Source organism: Odontesthes bonariensis, chromosome 17 (genome assembly GCF_027942865.1).
Source record: "Odontesthes bonariensis isolate fOdoBon6 chromosome 17, fOdoBon6.hap1, whole genome shotgun sequence".
Taxonomy (NCBI): domain Eukaryota; kingdom Metazoa; phylum Chordata; class Actinopteri; order Atheriniformes; family Atherinopsidae; genus Odontesthes; species Odontesthes bonariensis.
The window spans coordinates 5,532,870-5,551,654 of NC_134522.1; the positions used below are offsets into that span (position 1 = coordinate 5,532,870).

Here is an 18,785-nt window from a genome sequence, read left to right on the forward strand (position 1 = left end):
TAATTACCATATTTACCTGCTGTATCACATTTGATACCTTTACCATAACAAACAACAAAGTAAATATTCACATTGAAGTAACAATAATAACATTTTCTAAATTGTTCCTGCAAAAAGTTAGCAAGGCACTTCCGAGAGTCAGCCATTTTGAAAATGGCTCCTTAAGGACCGCATTTCACTGCAGATGACCAATAGATCCACTAGGGGGCAGAATACATGTCTCAAATTTGATACGACAGGTTTTTAAGAGAAGTTTTCAATACGTTGGTGCTACAGATGTCAAATTGACAGGAAGTTGAGGATCACGGCCGACACCCGTCTTATTTTTCTCTCGAATTAACGGATACAGGACTGCCATTATGCATCATAACCGGATTCTCATCTGCTTCTCTGTGCTCACAAACATCTGTGCGGCATCATTGCTGGAGATTTTGTTAACTTAGTCCACAGCTGGAGGATGAAGAGAATATTTATTCTAATCAGATTCTTAGTTTAGTTTGGATAAAATTAGCTTAACTTCATCCCTCCTGTAGTGAGGTTCATTTTAGCTGATCTGAAACCTGTAAGATTTTAAATTAATTCTAATTCAAAGCCCTCTACGTTATAGAATGTAGATGCTTTTACACAATTTGTCTTGCACATCATCTTAAAGCTGCACAAGAGAAGTTTGTGAACCTTAAAATGACGTCTTTCTGACTCATTTTGAAGACACCGGCCGGGCTTGAAAGTGCTCAGGAGTAGCTTAGTTCACGTCTTTGGTTTCCAGCCCAACACCGCACTCTTTTCCTTTACAGTCACCGGACATTTTTGTGGGCTTTTGATGGCGTCTTTGTGGCCTCTTCAACCTAACAACAAATGAATGTGTATGGCTGTAGAGTTCACATGGAGGTTTGTTTTCATGACAGCGGTGTTACATCCCTCAGCAGTATGGGTGAAACCAAAAGGCCATTTCTGTCCAAACAACCAAACAAAATCATTTTGTTGGCATTTAGATGTTTGTCTTTTCCAGAAAAACATTAAAAATGTTGATGGCTACCTGTCTAACTTCTGTTTTTACAGAAATGTCTAAATGTGTGGGGGCACATAACACTCTTTCAGCCATTTAACGTGAACAGCCTGCCGAGCATACAAATGCAAAACTGATATCATTAAAATATGACAGTCTCTAGTTGCAGTTGGTTACCGTTTCACTGAAGACTTGAAGGAGTGCGCTGCTGAGATTTCTGCCACCACAGCAATACAAAGGGAGGTGAAGGAAATTTAAATGGAATTACCTCGGCTGCTCCTTTGTCATCCTCCACTTTGCCTGTCTTATCCTGTAAATAAGTTTTCTGCTCAGTCAGATAAACTGAAAATTATTGATGAGTAGTCATCTGTGGCTGTGTCTGGCACCTTTGATCTACATCGGTAGCCCTGCTGTTTCCTGCAACACAAGATCCAGAGCAGGTTTTCAGTTTAAAATAAGGAGGAGCAAGAACTCCTGTGCAAATTAGTCTCAATTATTTAGCCCCTACGTAATTAAATGAAAAATCACAAGTTATATGGATCTCAGAGTTATATATAACTCTGAGATCCATTTCCAGAGGTGATAAAGACAGTGCCATATGCCAGAGATGGGGACTCGAGTCACTGTTTTGATGACTTGACAAAAAATGAAAGACTTGAGACTCGACTCCGACTTGGAAGTTAAAGACTCGGCACTTGACTTGACTTGAGACACGATGACTTGAGAGTTATTCAGTTCATGTTTTCAGCTTGAATATAAAATGAATATATTAATTAAATAAAATAACATGGATTACCCGGTAGGAGCGCAGGCTGAGAATGGCGCCATGATTGGATCCCTACCCTGTCAATCAGCCATGCCCTCTCTACATACGCACATTCCATCCAAAATGGCCGCCTTCCACTGGACGTGGGTCCATGGCGGCAAGAGACTTTTTTGTGCGTCTGGGCATGATGAAGGAGTGTACCAAATTTTGTTGTCCCACGCGAAACTAACCCCAATGCGGGGACCATTTTTAAGTATTGTAGGGGGCGCATATGAGCCATTTTGCTCCGCCCACACACGATACCCTTTGCAGTTTCACTGCTCGTTCCCCAATAAATTGATTAAAAAAATAACATGGATTACCCGGTAGGAGCGCAGGCTGAGAATGGCGTCATGATTGGATCCCTACCCTGTCAATCAGCCATGCCCTCTCTACATACCTTAGTGTTTATTGGAGAGAATAAACTCATATCAGATATGCATCAACATGTCAGCGGGACCGAGAGTCGTTGGCTTCGGCTTTCGTAATCACCATTTTGACGGCAAAAGACGAACAGCACAGTGCAAGACATGCGGCATCAACATCTCAGACAGCCAGACGACAACTTCCAACTTTGTTCCTCATTTTGAAGATCCATTCTGACCAGTAAGTGCTCGTCAAATTAGCTAATATTATCCTGTTAGCCTAGCCGGTAGTTAGCTAACGTTAGCTTGATATGATACGGGGTGGACAGGTTGGACACATTGGCCAATGATGTTTACTGACAGTTACTTTTATCTTTGTGTTTTCACTTTATTTAGATCAGATTCTGCAGGTAAAATTGCAAAAATAAGGTGACTTGACTTTGACTTGACTTTCCCAAGAAAAAATTACTTGGGACTTGCTCAAGATAATGTGTGATACACTGGAAAAGATCAAAGTCTCACCAAGTATATTTGTCTCATTTCTAGTAAAAATATCTCATTACACTTAATATAAGACACAACTGCCTAACAGGTACCATTTCAGCCAGATATAGGGACTTGTTTGAAGACAATACATCTTGAATATCTTGTTAAATGAAAAAGTCTTGAAAACAAATTGTCACATATCATATGAAACAAGCTTTTTTTGACATTTGAAGAGGTTTTTAAGCTAATTTCAAGATCACTTTTATCTCAAAAGTCCCAAATATCACATCTTATTTCAAGAAATCTTGACAATCCAATTTTCAGTAGTTCCATTGGCAGATTTTTTTTTGCTTATTTCAAGCAAAAACGTCTTTTATTTGTTGTTTTTCTTACTTATTTTTGGAGGGGCATTTTTTCCAGTGTAGGCTGTAACTGTAGTGAGGATAAAGCTTTATATCTGTTGGTATAAAACCAGCAGAGAGACGGCTGTGCACTCAGCTATAGCAGAGCATGATGCTGTCATTCAAGAAAGCCGCCAAAGCTGCAGCTTTGGCCGTCAACCAGCCAAACGTCCCCCACGGCAAGGAGTGTGCTCTCAGACTGAGGATCAGCCGAAGCGTTGGCGTCCACAGGACAGCTGAGAGGCCACGGGCTCCCACAACTGGAAACCACGTGGACGCGGTGCCTCGCCGTGGGTTTAATGTTCTTTGAAATGCTTTACAATGATGAGGCGGCTCTCTGAGCCGATGGCACCGGCGGGCTCGTTTCTACAGTGTAGCAGGTGATCCCTGGGAGCCGCTCGGCTCCCCGCCGCTGAACAAACAGCCTGTTATTTGTGTCTGAGCACTCCAGCAAAGCCTTCAGACGTGGACCAAATCATATTGACCATCTGAGATTGGAGCAACATTTGTTCTGAAACGTGCAGTCTGGTTCCCTCTATTACCGAGGACAGGCTATTAGCCGTTGTTTTTATTACTCTGCATAGGATGTCAGGAAATGGGTTTGATTTGTGCTCGTTTATTACACCGTGTCATTTATTACAGCTCCGCTCGGCCTGGAAGCCTGATTGTGTGCAGTTGCGCTTGGTTTTATTTAGCTGGAAATCAAATGTTTCACATCACATGATAACAACCATTGTGTAGATATCGCCCTGATGTTTTATTTATTTTCATAGCTGGTGCAAACACATGAGAAAACACATTCACTGTCAGCCGAGCGGCGGTGGCGGCGGCTGCTCGCTCCAATTAGTTTTCAGACTCCAAATTCAGGACAGTTTGAGATGTAACTTCGTTTTACATTTTGCATTTAAGTCAAAACATTAGGTTTGGATCACGCTCCCACTCACTTGGCAAAGCTCAAGCTTTCATTTTCTGCGCCAGGTTGATTTTATTTTCCTCTGTGCCTTCCGAGGACCTGAAATGACATTCCACAAAGCCTTCCTGTTGACTTTTGGCATCATTTCTGTTCTGTCATTCAATTCATCAAAGTCTCGTTCACTTTTTTGTCTCCTTACGCCTCAGATTCAAACGACCTTTTGAGCTTTATTTTCTACCACCTGCGCGACGTGTGATCTATTCTGCTCATACATGTTCCCATCAGCTTCACTGTAAATGTGACCAAAGTAAATCTGCAGTAGCAGCGACGGCGGGAGGCAGCGGGAGAAGAGGTCAAAGGAGCTAATGATAGAATATGGCCCAGATGCAGGCAGAACTCCTGGAGATGGAGGGTTACGCACCTCACTGTTGTAATAAATACCAGAATTGAAAAAGATGAGGGCGAGGGCGGGAGGCCCGGCAGGTGAAATTCACATATCAAATCTGGTTCCTGGCTTATGTCACATTCAATTCCTGATCTCTCCTGTCTGTCTGCTCCAAAACCCAGAGAAAGGATCATCATCAGTTTCTATTCCAAGCTCAAGCTGTCAACAGTTTTCATACATCAGATGTTTATGTTCTTTTAGGGCACGATGTATAAACGTAATGTGTAATACCACATTTGAATAATAGTAAAAGTACTTTCCTGCTTCAAGTTCTGTGAATTAGCTCAAAAATTGTAATTAAGAGGAACTTCTATTGAGAGTAGATGTTGGATACAGTCAAAAATATGACGATCAAGCAAACAAAAGGATGTTTTTTTTGAGTTACAGTAAAAGATTTTAACGTTTAGGGTTTTTTGCCACCTGAAAGAAGCACTAAATGTAAATATTCCTCACATCTAATTTCAATCAATCAAGTGAAAGTATAATTCTTTTAAATTATTACACTCTTCAGAGGATAAAAGGAGACACAGTTGAAGTTTTAAATGAACTAGATAAACATCATCTTTGTGGTTATATTCGGTTGTAAATTAATCACGTCGTTTTCATATATGGCAACGGTTTATTTCTAACCATAGCTGACTACCTTATCAAATATGTCTGAATAAACTTCTAAATTACTAATTTTTCCAAGTGCGGGTGACTTGCTGGCGTCCTGCTCTCTATAACATGTATTAGCAGGGCTCTCAAGTTTTCAAGTTTGCTTGGAGTGAGATTCCGTCGGGGCAGGGGCCGGCCGTGTGCGCGGGGGGTTTCTTTAGTTTTTTTTGGGGGGGGGGGTCCCTTGCAGTATCCCATCGCCATAAACTAGCTACTTAAAGAACAAAGAAATTGTTTTATTTATACCAAAATCACAAATCTTCACTTTTACACTAAATTCTGCTATATTTTAAAATAAATTGTTTTAGGTATGCAAAGTCTTAACAAACAAAAAAACAGACAAATTAAATTAAGAAAAACAAACATAACCCCAAATGGGCCCCTTGAGCAGTCCCTCTCTGTGTGTGTTTGTTTATGAGTGTTGTAAGTGTTTGTGGCAGATTTTGATGCTTGATGACTGATATTGGGGGCTCCCATTTAAAGCACTGTGGCTCAATGTCAGCCATTTTCAGTCATGATGGATGACAGAGTTCCATTCAGAAACAAAGTGTTCCTGGTCTTGGTTTTATTGAGTCCCACCATGGATGAATTAACCACGGAAGCCTAATTACACTCCTACATATTTTTCATTTTTCATTAAGTTGCTCATGTCAAAGGGTGTGTGCTGAATATTTAGGTCTACTACTCCAACGAACACTTTAATCTGCAGGTATTGGTCTTTTGCAAGGAGTAGGAAAACTATAGTAACTAATAAAAGATTCAAATAAATGAAGATATGACCTGCTGATAATCCTGACGGTTCTCTTCCACCTCCAGCTCGTCTACAACTTCTGCACGCATTCAGAGCATAATAGGCTATGTCCGCTGTGCATTCATGGGACGCGTGCTTGCAGCTGAAAGCTATTTCACACCCGGCAACAAGAAATTCTGTTTTCTGATTTGCCGATGGGTTGCTAAATCAAGACAGCTGTACCAGAGCTGTAGTTCTGAGCTGTTCGAGCGCACAGAAACCTGCCATTGACTCGTTTATAGTATCGGCCATTAGAATTTCTGTGCGACGAAGTTGATCATTTCTCAGCGTGAGAAATGGCATGTGTGGCGTGTGAGCATGTGAACTTGTTGAAATGCGTGTGTCTCACGCTCATTGCGTGAGACTTGAGAGCCCTGTGTATTAGTTACCACTTATTGGCCTAAATCTTGTCTCTGCACCTGCTGTAGCTGCCATCTGTTCCTGGCGCAGAGGCACTTAGATGCACATACACAGAAAAAATGAACAAAATTTCCTAATAAAACCAGGTTTACAAGTAAAACAGATTCATATGAGAGAGGCATGACATGAAATCAATTTGTTAATGAGTTTTCACGGTTTATTTCATGGACAATTTACTTACTAGCAAGTTTTGCGAATGAGCTAATGCTAACGCTAGCTAATGCTAGCCAACGCGACAAAACCAGTAACTGTAACCAGAGAGTCTCTATTATGAGGAGAGGGAAAACTGGCGGCTATTTCCGGGTGGTACTGCACTCTAGGGGCACCAACGAAGCAGTGCAGAGCACGCCGAACTCTATGGTGGTACTATGAAATCCACCTTAGATGCAGCCATTGCTTTGGATATAATTTTTTATATTTTTTCATTTTAATTTTCCTAAAGGCAGGATAAATTATCCTTTCAAACGGCACTTGGTTTGATTTTTTAGACTCACTAGATTTGTTTAAAATACACATTTATTGTCAGTATTGCATCCCGAGTGACGTCACGCATGTGGCATCACTTTACGGCATGGTCAGTCCTAGCGCTGAGCTAGCAGAGAGGTGTTAGCTCAAATAGTTACAGATTTCAGCACAGCCCTTTTACATACTCTCTGACTAGCCTCTGGTTTAGCTTTGGTTGTTGTTAGCGGCACCAGGTTAGCACTCTGGCACAGTGGACGAGTGCCGTAAAGCAGCCGGTCGTAATCAGCCGTGCGTTCTTCAGATTCCGTTAGCTAGATGCTAGCAGATACTGACTCGCAAATGCCAGACCTGTAAGAAAACAGAAAGCTATAACTCCCAGGTTATTGTACTTTCGATATAAATCCACATCCCTCTGTCAGAAATCACAGTATTATTTTCAGGTTTCAGCCGCTAGCGGGGACATTTTTTAAGTTATTAGCGCCAGCCCTATGGAAAATGGTCATTCTGCACTCGCTCGCCAGCGCCCCCAGAGAAAATCAACTGAACTGCAGCCAATTTTTTTATAATGGGGCGAATAGGAAGTGGAACGGCTGTCTGTAAAAGGGCTGTGCTGTAACGTTGTTATCTGGTTAATTATGCGTAAACTGGACCTTTGGGGGCCAAATGATAGCGTAATTTTGACCACCCGTGTAGGGTTAATGTCAGGACTTATCTGGGTTTCATTAGACAGTAGATTTGTGTGAAAATACTAACGACACGGTACGAGTTTGGTTCAGTGGTGCGCGAGTCCAGTGACAGACCTCTTTTTGTTTAATTGTAAACTATCTTAATGAATGTGTTCATTTAAAAAAAAAAAAAGCTACCTGCTTTTGAATAATCAGCTGGAACTTTATATTTTTACATTTCTCTGCATTTATACGAATGCCAGAGGAAACCGACTCTAATCCGAGAACTCCATTGTGCTGAAAGCCTCTTTCCCCATTTTACTGGCGTCTCTTACAGGAGTGTGTCCTCCAGAGACCTGCCTGTTGCTATGTTTTCTGATCTCTCAATGGGAGGGATGTGTGCCATTATGTGCTCTTGACATTGCTGAGAGCTGTGCACGTTTATATATAGCAGAGTGAGTGACAGACACTTAAAAACATTTTGACTTTCCCACCTCAAAGGTGTTTTTTTTTTGTCTGTCATCACACCAACTTGGAAATACATTTCTCCAGGCAGGTAAAAAAATAAATAAATGCAGAATTTACACAGACTTAAATTATCCGGTGCACGGCAGCAGTTATTTAAAAGGAACCCTGACTACATTACTTTCTGCCACTAAAATATATTGTCAAAAACATTAAATATTTCAATTACTTCATAATCCTCGCAGTGAATCGTGTTTTACAGGTGATAAACGAATCATTACTTTTCATGCTGGAGACATTCTGGGTGAAATGATGATGTAAACTGTCCTAGCTCGACAGTTACTGTTTCGGTAATGGTTCAGATTTTACCAGGAGGCTCTAAAGATACCGATTCAGTGCCACTTGGTGCTGCTTTTGGCTGTAGTTTATGTTTGAGAGGCAACAAAAGAAGTAAAGCAAGTCTTCACAGCTCGTTTTTTTAATTCGAGGTAAAGCACAGAAAGCATCTTAGAGCTCTCGTTTTCCCCGATTCATTCGATATCTTTGTCAACTCATGCTAACGTCTGAGCTAAAAGAGCTCCAGAAGTTGCTTGTTGTCATAGGGACATGTAGCTAATCACTGGGATGTTACTTTAATTCTGAGTTTGAGCTCTTCTTTCTGCACCACTATTTCTATGCTTGGGTTCAAATGTAAAAGGCCAATTGGAGCTCAGATTTATCCCACTGTTGGGTACAGACACGAGTACCCATAATGCATTGAGAGGAATTCAACAATGATGAACTACAATCGAAGCATGAAAGCAGCATCATCTGAAGCTTAGAAATTAGGCAGAAACTGCTAGTTATCAATAAGTCACTTAAGGTTTGCTCCTAAATTGATTTACTCCCAACAAACACCTTTTCAATTGAGGAGATTTTTTTTGCATTTAACAGCATTTTGAACCACTTATTGGCCAAAAAAAAACAGTTTCCAAAGTCTAAAGCAGCACCGGCCCAACCGCTTGGATCAGAAGCTGGGGCTGTGATATTACCGTAAAGACTCCATCCTATGGGAAAGCAAACCTCTTTTTAGAAGGTTCTAAAGCTGAGACAGAACTCAGTGGGCTGTATAAGAAGCCCATCTCCGACACCCGGCTGAATTTGGTCCAGAGGGGATAACATACCCAGAGTTTTCAAAGATAAAGTCTTCTCTCTCCTCTCTTCCCAGTAGGCCTGATGATATGAATAACATGCATGGCTGCTTTGAGATGTGGGTAACCAAAATAACATGACAGATACACTGTGGACATGTATTATGTCCCATTTTAGAGAGATCCAGAATCTCTATGTCATTTTTTTTTTTTTACAATATTTGGGGATTTTCTAGTGGCTGACACGATGGTGACAACATTAATATGCAGTTCATGGCATTTCTACGTTGCATTTTATCATGAATAAATAAATAAATAAGGCATAAATTCTTATTCTTCTGCTATCTTCACATCAGAATCAGAACCAGATTGTGATCTATTTGTGTATGTGATCGTTTCACAAGGCTAAAAAAATGTTTTTGTTGGTACCATAAAACATAGTTTTAAGGGTTGAAACTTTGTTTCATGTGTGTGTTTGTCCACAGTAAGTTGACACCAATACAATATATTGATTTTCTGATAAATGACCCTGATACCACAGGCTTTTATAAAGATTTAGCCTCTCACTGTTGTCTACAGTAAGTGACATTATGCTGTTTGATTGATCGCGCATTTAATTTAAAGCTGATCGATCCTTGTCTGTGGGAGGGCTGTGAGCGGAGACACTTCTGAACATTACTTTCATCTTTGTTAGGATGCGTTTAAAAGGCTTCAGATTCTCCTTTGCTCTGACAAAATTAATTCGTCTTTTCTTTCATTTCTCTCCACTTAAGTCGTGACTCTCGTTTCCAGCAACGTCCTCCCGCACGTTCACGCATTAATGTTTGATGACAAAACCCTGCAGAAAATAATAGGTGTTGGCAGATCTGAGACGGTTTGGGCTCCGGCACTTTTTACCTGAGTAAAAAAAAAAAAAAGGGCTCTTTGAACGTCTGCTCCTATTTTCCCACGCAGCGCTGTTACATTTTAATCACGCACGGGGAATCTTGAGTTTGTTAAGACTGACGCCTACATCTGCAATTCTAATCACACTCCCGCCTCGGGCCCCGCAGACCGGCCTCGTCTTCCTTGTCAGGCTAAAAATTCATCTCCGGTAAGAGCTGCATCACTGATGTGCTGCTGGGCTACGTCACTGTCCCGTTACTTTGGACACACCTGAACTCAGAGTGAAGCTGTGGGGATAAAACGAGCCTGTCTGAGGCCATTTTCATCCCACGCCCATTCTCCTCTGCAGTTATATTTATCGTTATTCATCTGTGAAGGGGTGAAAAAACCTCTTCTTTTATTTAAAAGACTTTGGGCCAGTTATCTTTGATCTTTTTAAGATATTTAGTTAGATTTCTGTTCTGTTTTTTTAGATGCACCTCGTCTCATCTCCTATCGAGGGGCTTAAAGGGATAGTTCGCCTCTTTTGACATGAAGCTGTATGACATCCCATATTAGTGTCAATGGTATGAAACCTCTGCGTTGTGTTAAGGTTAGGACGAATGGAGACCACACCGCTGCTCTTTCGAAGGTCTTTATTTTCCTCAACTTTTCCTCACCGAACATCAGAAAAAAGAGGAAGAGTTTAGGCGGGACCATGGCTGTGTTCGAAACCGCATACTTCTCCTACTACTCCTGCTAACTTTTTGAGTTAGTATGCGAGTTTGAGTAAGCGAGAAGTTCCCGGATGCATACTAGATTCTCTGAAATGTTGGGTATGCATCATGAGGTTACTACTCATACTCAAACTACCGAAGATGCAACGTAACGTGACGTCGCCGATCGCCATTTCCTGTCAAAACGGCAGTTTCAAGCTAGCTACAACGAGGGTAGGTTCACTTCCTGTTTTCAAAACAAAAGCGCCAATTGTATGGTAATGGCTTTCCCTATGATAAAAGGCAACGGGTATTTTATTTTGTGAAAATAACCGGAAGTGCGTTGCTCACTGCGGCTAGCTTTAGTAGCGCCGAATTCGTGGGAACAAAATTGTAAATAGCCGGTATTTTGTCAGGTTTTCAACACGTTGGGGATCTAAACGACTACTTTCTCACCTGAAAATGTTTCAAATGTTGCTAAAGTTTACAGAGTTTAGAGCTTAAGGGAAATCAGCTTCAGGCCGGCTGATTTCGGCTCGGGCAGGAGCGAAATGCATTGTGGGTAAACGCTCTGCATACTGTCTGATCGATGAGTATGTAGTATGTAGTATGTAGGTTTCGAACACAGCCGCTGTCTTTTGTCACAAATGTTGCTCCCCCATAAAAGAATGTACAGAAACAGAAAAAGAAAACAAAAGTTCCACCTGACTAGTCTTGTCAGGTTAAATACAATAATTTTGTGGAATTATACACAAGCCAAATTAACCCTTGTTACATCAGCAACATGTATGAACATCTTCTTACCCCCTGCTGCGTCCTGTGAGCAGAGTTCCAGCCTCGTTTTGGTGTTGATGAAGGTAGTCCGGCTAGTTGGCTGGGGTTTAAAAAATAAAGCGTCTTGCTTCTCAAAACAATATGTGTTCAACAGAGTAATACATTTGCATCACAAAATCGTTCTCCAGGAAAAAGTCAGACCTCACAATCTGTTGGCCCTATTTTCTCTCACTTCGTATCACTGCCTGCTGTGCAGACCGAGCAGCAAACAGGCGCAGCTGTCGGCAGGCGGCAGCACGCAGTGATATGAAGGGAGAGAAAATAGGGCCAAGCGATTGTGAGGTCTGACTTTTGCAAATTTTTTAAACCCCAGCCAACTAGCCGGACTACCTTCATCAACACCAAAACGAGGCTGGAACTCTGCTCACAGGACGCAGCAGGGGGTAAGAAGATGTTCAGAAATTATGCTGCTGATATGGGATGTCATACCGCTTCATGTCAAAAGAGGCGAACTATCCCTTTAAAGGACTCTTCTCTGGTCTCCACTTTGCTGAAGACACATTTCTCCAACTTTAAATCAAATACATATTAAACGGCTTCAATCTTACAGCTATTTAGATATGTTTTAGGTTTCTAAAAAGCCATGTTTGAGCATTTCTGAGGGGATAAATCTCCAGACTTGGTTATATTTGATTTGACAGGAGAGAAGAAAAAATGCTTTCAGATAAACATGTTTTGCTCGGCTCGGTTCGGTTCTGAGAGGAGGTTCTTCCTTGTTAGCTGCGACACAAGATGAACATGAGGATCCTTTGCCACTCGAAGACCCGATGACCCGAAGGCCAATTACTACAAACTACACAGAAACCTGCTCGAAAGAACCATGAATTAAAGATGAAACTCTCAAGAAATGTTCCTGATATGAATATAATGCGGCGCAAAGTCCTATTTGTTTCAGTAACATCAATCAAACATTCCCCACGTTGGTGCTGAATTTTAAGAAACCGCATACATGTCACTATGATATCTTTAATTGTTGGGAAACAATGTAAATGACAGGTTGAATGGTTTTGGGAGGCTCCAGCCATACGTTCCATAATTCATGTTGTCGGAAAATTAAACTCACGAAGTAATTATTAAGCAATTAAAGTTTCTCTGTGTAAATTTGCCGAGCCTTTTCATTAATAGAGCCGCCATCTGCTGTTTTAATGTTATTATAAAAGGGTGATTATAGAACAGTAAGGTGTGTGTGATAACACTTGACACCTATATGATGGAGTGCTCCTTTATTATTTGATAAATCATCCAAATGCTACTGTGACTGATTGCACATTTAATCTAAAATTCACCAATACCGTGGTTGCATAGATGTGAATGCTACAAAATCAGCATAAATTTGGTGTAATGCACATTATTTCTACAATCTTTTATGATCATTCACCTTACAGATTAGTATATCCAACATCTAGCCTCTTTTTAACTAGTGTTGTTTTATTTATTGCATTTTTAATGTGTTATAAAGTGTCCTTGAGTGTTGAGAAAGGTGCTTTTTTATTATTATCATTATCTGGGTTAACAGTGTGTTTGTAAGGGATAAAAATAAGTCGTGTTTTAGTGTATTTTCATGTCTCCAGACATTTTGTGACTAATCAAGTATGCGAGCAAATGTGAGATATGTCCAAAATCTGCTCTTCTGTGTCTTCTGAACTGTGAATAGAAAAGTCTTTTTACAGAAATACAGTAAAGATGTATGGGTTGAGCTTTTAAATATAAGATAAAATCACTTTAGATTTATATCCTCTTTAATAAAAACATTGTTTTTTACAAGATTAGGACTAAACGCCACAGCTAAAAATAAAAATTCCACAGAAACAACAGCTGGAAAAACATGTTAAAGCTAATTAGGTTAATTAGCAACAGGTCAGTTGCATGATTGGGTGTAAAAAGAGCACCTTAGAGAAGCAGAGTCTCTCAGAAGTAAAGCTAAGCAGCGGCTCAGCAGTCTGCAAAAAATCTGTGTCTACAAATTATGGAGCAATTTCAGACTTTTAATCTTCCATCGTCCACAGAACAAAGATTCAGAGGCTTCAGGCCCTCAGGCAGCTCTGCCTTAAAAACAGACCTGATTCTGTCCTGGAAATCCCTGCCTGGGCTCAGGAACACTTCCAGGAATCATCGTCTGAACGCAGCTCAGCGTAACATCCACAGATGCAGGTTAGAGCTCCATCAGGCGGAGAAGAAGCCACATGTGAACATGACCCAGAAACACTTCTCTGGACCAAAGCTTAGAACCTCTGGAGCTGGAAACCTGCACATCTGGAAAGGCCCCATCAAAGCTGAAAGGTTTAAACAGGTGTCAGAGCAACACCTGCTCCCTTCTTCAGGGAAGGCCTTGCTTATTTCAGCAGGACAAAGTTAAACCACATCCTGAGTCTGGCTGCTGGACTGAGCTGCCTGCAGTCCAGATGTTTCACCACCTGAAAACATTTAGACTCAGGACTGCTGAGCAGCTAAATCCTCCATCAGGCAGGAATGGGACAACATTGCTCCGCCAAAGGTCCAGCAGCTGGTCTCCACAGTTACAGATGTTTACAGATGTTGGATGCTACACAGTGGGGAAACATGGACCTGTTCCAATACTTATGAGACATTGGGTTGAATTGAATGCTATGCAGAGATCAGGATGGCTGAGCACTTTTCAGATTTTATGATCTTAGATCCTCTGAAAATGAAATACTTCAGCCAAACAGGTGATCTGAGGGACCAAATCAGCCATTTTTCACCCCGGTTGAACATCTGCAAGTCGAAGAACGAAGCCAGCCAAACTAAATCCCAGGTAAAGGACTCAGTGAGGGAATTTAGTAACTTTAAAGTCTTTAAAAAGGCAACTCGGATTGATCGTATTGAGTTTGAATCCGATGGGAGTCCAGGCTAACGATCTTTAGCTAACCTCAGAGCTCATCTGGAGCAACAAGGAGGGGTGGTCTTAATGTTATGGCTGATAATGGACGTCTTGTAGCTGTAATCATTATTTTTTAGTCTTCAGCGCTTCGTGTTTTCCTTCCGTCTTCTTTATGCCTGCCTCAGTCGTTAAACAGATAGACTACGAGTCACCAGCCCAGCAGGGCCACGTGGAATAATTTCGGCCTCACTTGTTGCTGCAACACGAGACATTTGTTCCTTTATTATAATCCCTTTACACCATCGGCTTATGAGCTTTTGTTTGTACTCTTGCTCTTTCCTTTTTTTGTATTAAATTGGATTTATAATCCAATTTTACCAAATGCCAATAAATGAAACCAGGAGAAGCAAAACCGGTCTTAACAGTTAGCACATAAAATCCAATCTCTGGCTCTGCTTTTCTACATTACTGGCAACCATCTGAGGGAAACGAACGTGCCAAGAAGCAACCGGCTGGTTTGTGTGTGGCATGTTGACTCACTGGGTTACTCAACAGAAGAAAAAAAAGGAGACAAATAGAAGTTTGGGGCTGTTCAAAGTCAAGAATTTGCTCAGGGTTCATTTTTCAAGACACCACGAAGGACGACCAAGAGAGTAAAGTCCATCGAAAGTCGCTGAAACCTCCCGCCGACACGGGCATGTCGCGGCCTTTTGAGTTTCCAAAGTGTATTTTCTAACAAAGGCCGTGGGTGGCAACAGGTGGTTTTGTTCTGGCACGCACTTCAGAGTTGATTGTTTAAAAAAATATATGTAGTTTATTTCTGACAAAAAAAAAATATGAATAAAACAATAACTAAAAATCTCTTACAATTTGGATGAAAAACAAAAGTTAACTTAATCTGATTTAACAAGCTCTAAAAGTGGTCAAAAAATCATTTAACCACAACCTCCCGTGTTCTTAATCTGTCTAATTAATGGGAGGGTCTAAAAGTTACCAAAAATAATCTAAACAATTTCAAATATAAAAACGAATTTCAGATTTTGATTCCAAATTAACTGAAGTATATTCTAACTGCCCAAAGAAAACTAAATTGATAGAACTTATGATTTACGAAACATAAATGGCCACAACACGGGCATGTCAAGAAAAAGGAAGAAACAACTCATAAGATTTACTTAAAAAACCCTTTGTAAGTATTTGCACTCAAATGATTTAAGTAATATTTAATACTGCAATATCAAGTAAATGTTACTTACCATAAAACGTAACAGTTTTGAAGATATTAAGAAACATTTACTTAATTACATCTAAGTTTTAAGTTCTATTTATTTAAACAAATTAAGGAAAGTCTTGTTTTTCATAGGCAGGAACATCATTTTACTCAAAATTTTAACTAAATTTTATATATCTGTAGTATTTGCTGTTATGAAGTAACTTAGTAGATTTTAACGATTCACTTTCAGAGTAAAGTTTATGTAGTATTTCTAGGTTTATGGACATACAACTATTAAACATTTAAATTGTATGAGGAAACCTAAAACTTACTCTTCTCCCATAATTCATGTATTACGTTAATAAAATGTTTAATTTTACTTAAGAAGCTCTAGTTCTTACTGAATCTTAAAAATACAAGGTAGAAATTATGACAGTTACTCTAATAACATTTTTATTCCATTTTCTTTCTCTTTAAACTGCTTGTTTTTATGCTGTTCTTTTAAATGCCTCGTCTTTAAAGCACATTGAGTTGCCTGTAGTATGAAATGCGCTGTATAAATAAAGATGCCTTGCCTAATAGAGTTTACGTCACCAAAAAGTCACTTTTTTCACGTTAGATGGGATCAGCCAGAGGAACGTCCTGTTGTCAAAGGTTACGGTCGCAGGGCCGATCCAATCTAGCCACGACCAACCATGAAGATAAATAAAACAAAAGGACGTCTGCCTTAGTTGGTGAAAACAGAACAATACGAGGGTGGAGGATGGAGGGTGGAGGCGATCCCACCTTTCCCTCTTCCATTACCTCCTCTCCCCCCCCCCTCCTCCACACAAACACTCTTAATGAGGGATAGTTTTCTCTTCTTCTCTCCCTGCGTTCCTCAGCATCTCCGGGGACCAAACACACCCCTGACAGGTTGCCATGGAAACGCCTCACACACACACACACAGACTCTAGTCTCTGGATCTTGCAGCGGTAATGCCAGCATCCTCTCTCTTTACCCCCCCCCTCTTCCATTAGCTTCCCTCATGCTCAGAGACAGCGAGCAGGGCGACGCTCGCTCCGAGTCTCCCCGGCTCCTGAATCCATTTTAACTCAAAAAAACTTCCCCCTAAATCCTCCTCTGGTTATATTCCAGACTCCAGGCAGCGAGCTCTGCTGCTGCCTTCTTTATTTTCGGAGGCTGTTTCCCCTGAACTTTGCTCCCCATTATGAAGATAAGAAGGGGCCAGATTAAATCTGCACACAATTACCTCAGCCGTGCCGTCCTCAATTAATGCCCACGGAAGTCAGAGGCAGGAGAGGCAGGAGTCCCTTAGCTGGAGTCGGACTCATTTATTATTCAGCCCTGTTTCTCATACTTAAGGTCAGGGTAGGGCTGTGTAAAGTTGTGTGTGTGTGTGTGTGTGGGGGGGGGGGGGGTATTTTTTATTTTTTTTTGCAACCGCTCATCCACATGAAAGGATAAATCTACAAAATACAAAATAAAAGCACAGTGTGGCTCTACTGCAGGACCACTTTGACCCACAGCAGAGCTCCCCACAGTGCCTGTGTCAGCTCAGCGGGTGGGGGGGGCTTTATCTATCCGCTCTGTGGGGGGGTGGTGGTGTCAATGTGTCATCCAGGTGCAATTTCTTGGCTTAAAAAGGGGTAAAAAAATGGCAGTCACATCCACGTTCATCCCCTCATCCACTCACCGGGGGGGCAGTTTTAGGTATTCTTCTTTAAAAGCAGCATCACCTAAATTACTTTTTCCATCTTTAACATGTATGAAGCGGGATTCTGTGATTCCTCCTTCCTTTAAACACCTCCATCCTCCTGAAAGGGAGGCAGAGCTTTCATCCCCATTCATCATACCTCACAGGGACCTCATCAGCTCTCATTCATTCATTCATTCATTTAGGATTTCTTGCATCCTCTCCCGCTCACCTCGTCCCCAGATGGAGAGACTACGCCTAGAGTCTGCTGATGAAACCAAGTGTCAATACCTTTTCTTTTCTTTTTTTTTTTGCGAGTTAACAACCAGTTAATGAGTGAGTGAGTGAGTCGTGAATGAAAAAAAGATTTCCCCCCATCGTCTTGGCAACAGATGGAAAACAGAATCTCCAAACCTTTGAATTCAGAAACACATGTTTTTGGGATTTAAAAGTCTTACCTTTTTTAGGCTACCTGCTCCTCCACGTCCCAAAATCCACCTTAAATGCTTTTTACATCTCAGAGTGGGAGTCCGAGGCGCACACTCTGACCGACGCGCACTGGCACAGACTGTGAATCCTCTCTCCGAGTTGCTCTTCCTCCACTCTGTTCGTCTTCCATCAGTAAAAAAAAACAACAACTATACCCTCGTGGATTTTTTTTCTTTCTAATCTAATCTTTTTTTCTTATCTGGTTTCCTCTCTTTACAGCCAGCTCATCCTTTCTGGCGGCGGCTCCGGGTTTAACGAGGTGTTGGCACCAGATGACAGGGCGAAGAGAGGAAGAGGAGAGAGATGTAGACGGAGATGCGTCAAGCCAGCAGCTGCGCTTCATGGACGAGGATGAGCCTGCCTTCAGTGTAAAAGCCCAAAACCAGCTCCATACGCAGCATTGGCTCCAAAATACCCCGAAATCACATAAGAAATCCGCTAAATCTTAACCTACTTTACCTTTAACTTAAAGCAAGGCGAGAGAATTTGGGAAAAGTGTCGCTCTTTGGCGCCCCCTACAGGTGTGAGATGTAAAAACAAAGTAAACCCTGCACATGCACAGCCATACGGAAGCCCAGAGCGGACGTGGTACGTATACACTTTTTTTTTGATGGTTTTCTCGAGATAATGAGTTAATTTACTGAGCGGCACTTTTCCAAAATAAATTTAAAAAATTTAAATTTTTGGGAGCCAAAACGCGTGCTAAACTGCCCTCAAGTGCCGCCTTGGGAGCCAAAACGTGTGCTAAAGTGCCTCCTTGGGAGCCTAAACACGTGCTAAACTGCCCCCTTGGGAGCTTAAACGCGTGCTAAAGTGCCTCCTTGGGAGCCAAACGCGTGCTAAACTGCTTCCTTGGGAGCCAAACGCGTGCTAAACTGCCTCCTTGGGAGCCAAACGCGTGCTAAACTGCCTCCTTGGGAGCCAAACGCATGCTAAAGTGCCTCCTTGGGAGTCTAAACGCGTGCTAAACTGCTTCCTTTGGAGCCAAACGCGTGCTAAACTGCCTCCTTGGGAGCCAAACGCATGCTAAAGTGCCTCCTTGGGAGCCAAACGCGTGCTAAAGTGCCCCCTTGGGAGCCAAACGCGTGCTAAACTGCTTCCTTGGGAGCCAAACGCGTGC

At 41.5% G+C, this 18,785-nt stretch overlaps 1 protein-coding gene across 2 annotated transcripts in view; it reads right to left on the reverse strand.

The window, feature by feature from the left end:
• Positions 1-17,945, reverse strand: part of lingo2b (leucine rich repeat and Ig domain containing 2b) — a 57,356-nt gene extending 39,411 nt beyond the window's left edge. The window contains exons 1-2 of one of the 2 annotated variants that reach the window (XM_075448483.1): positions 17,635-17,945; positions 1,275-1,423 (exon numbers count right to left, since the gene is read on the reverse strand). The gene's annotated coding sequence lies outside the window, so the exon portion shown is untranslated. The remainder of the gene's footprint in view (positions 1-1,274; positions 1,424-17,634) is intronic. The other variant, XM_075448484.1, reaches the window with a different exon arrangement.
• Positions 17,946-18,785: the final 840 nt, after the last annotated feature.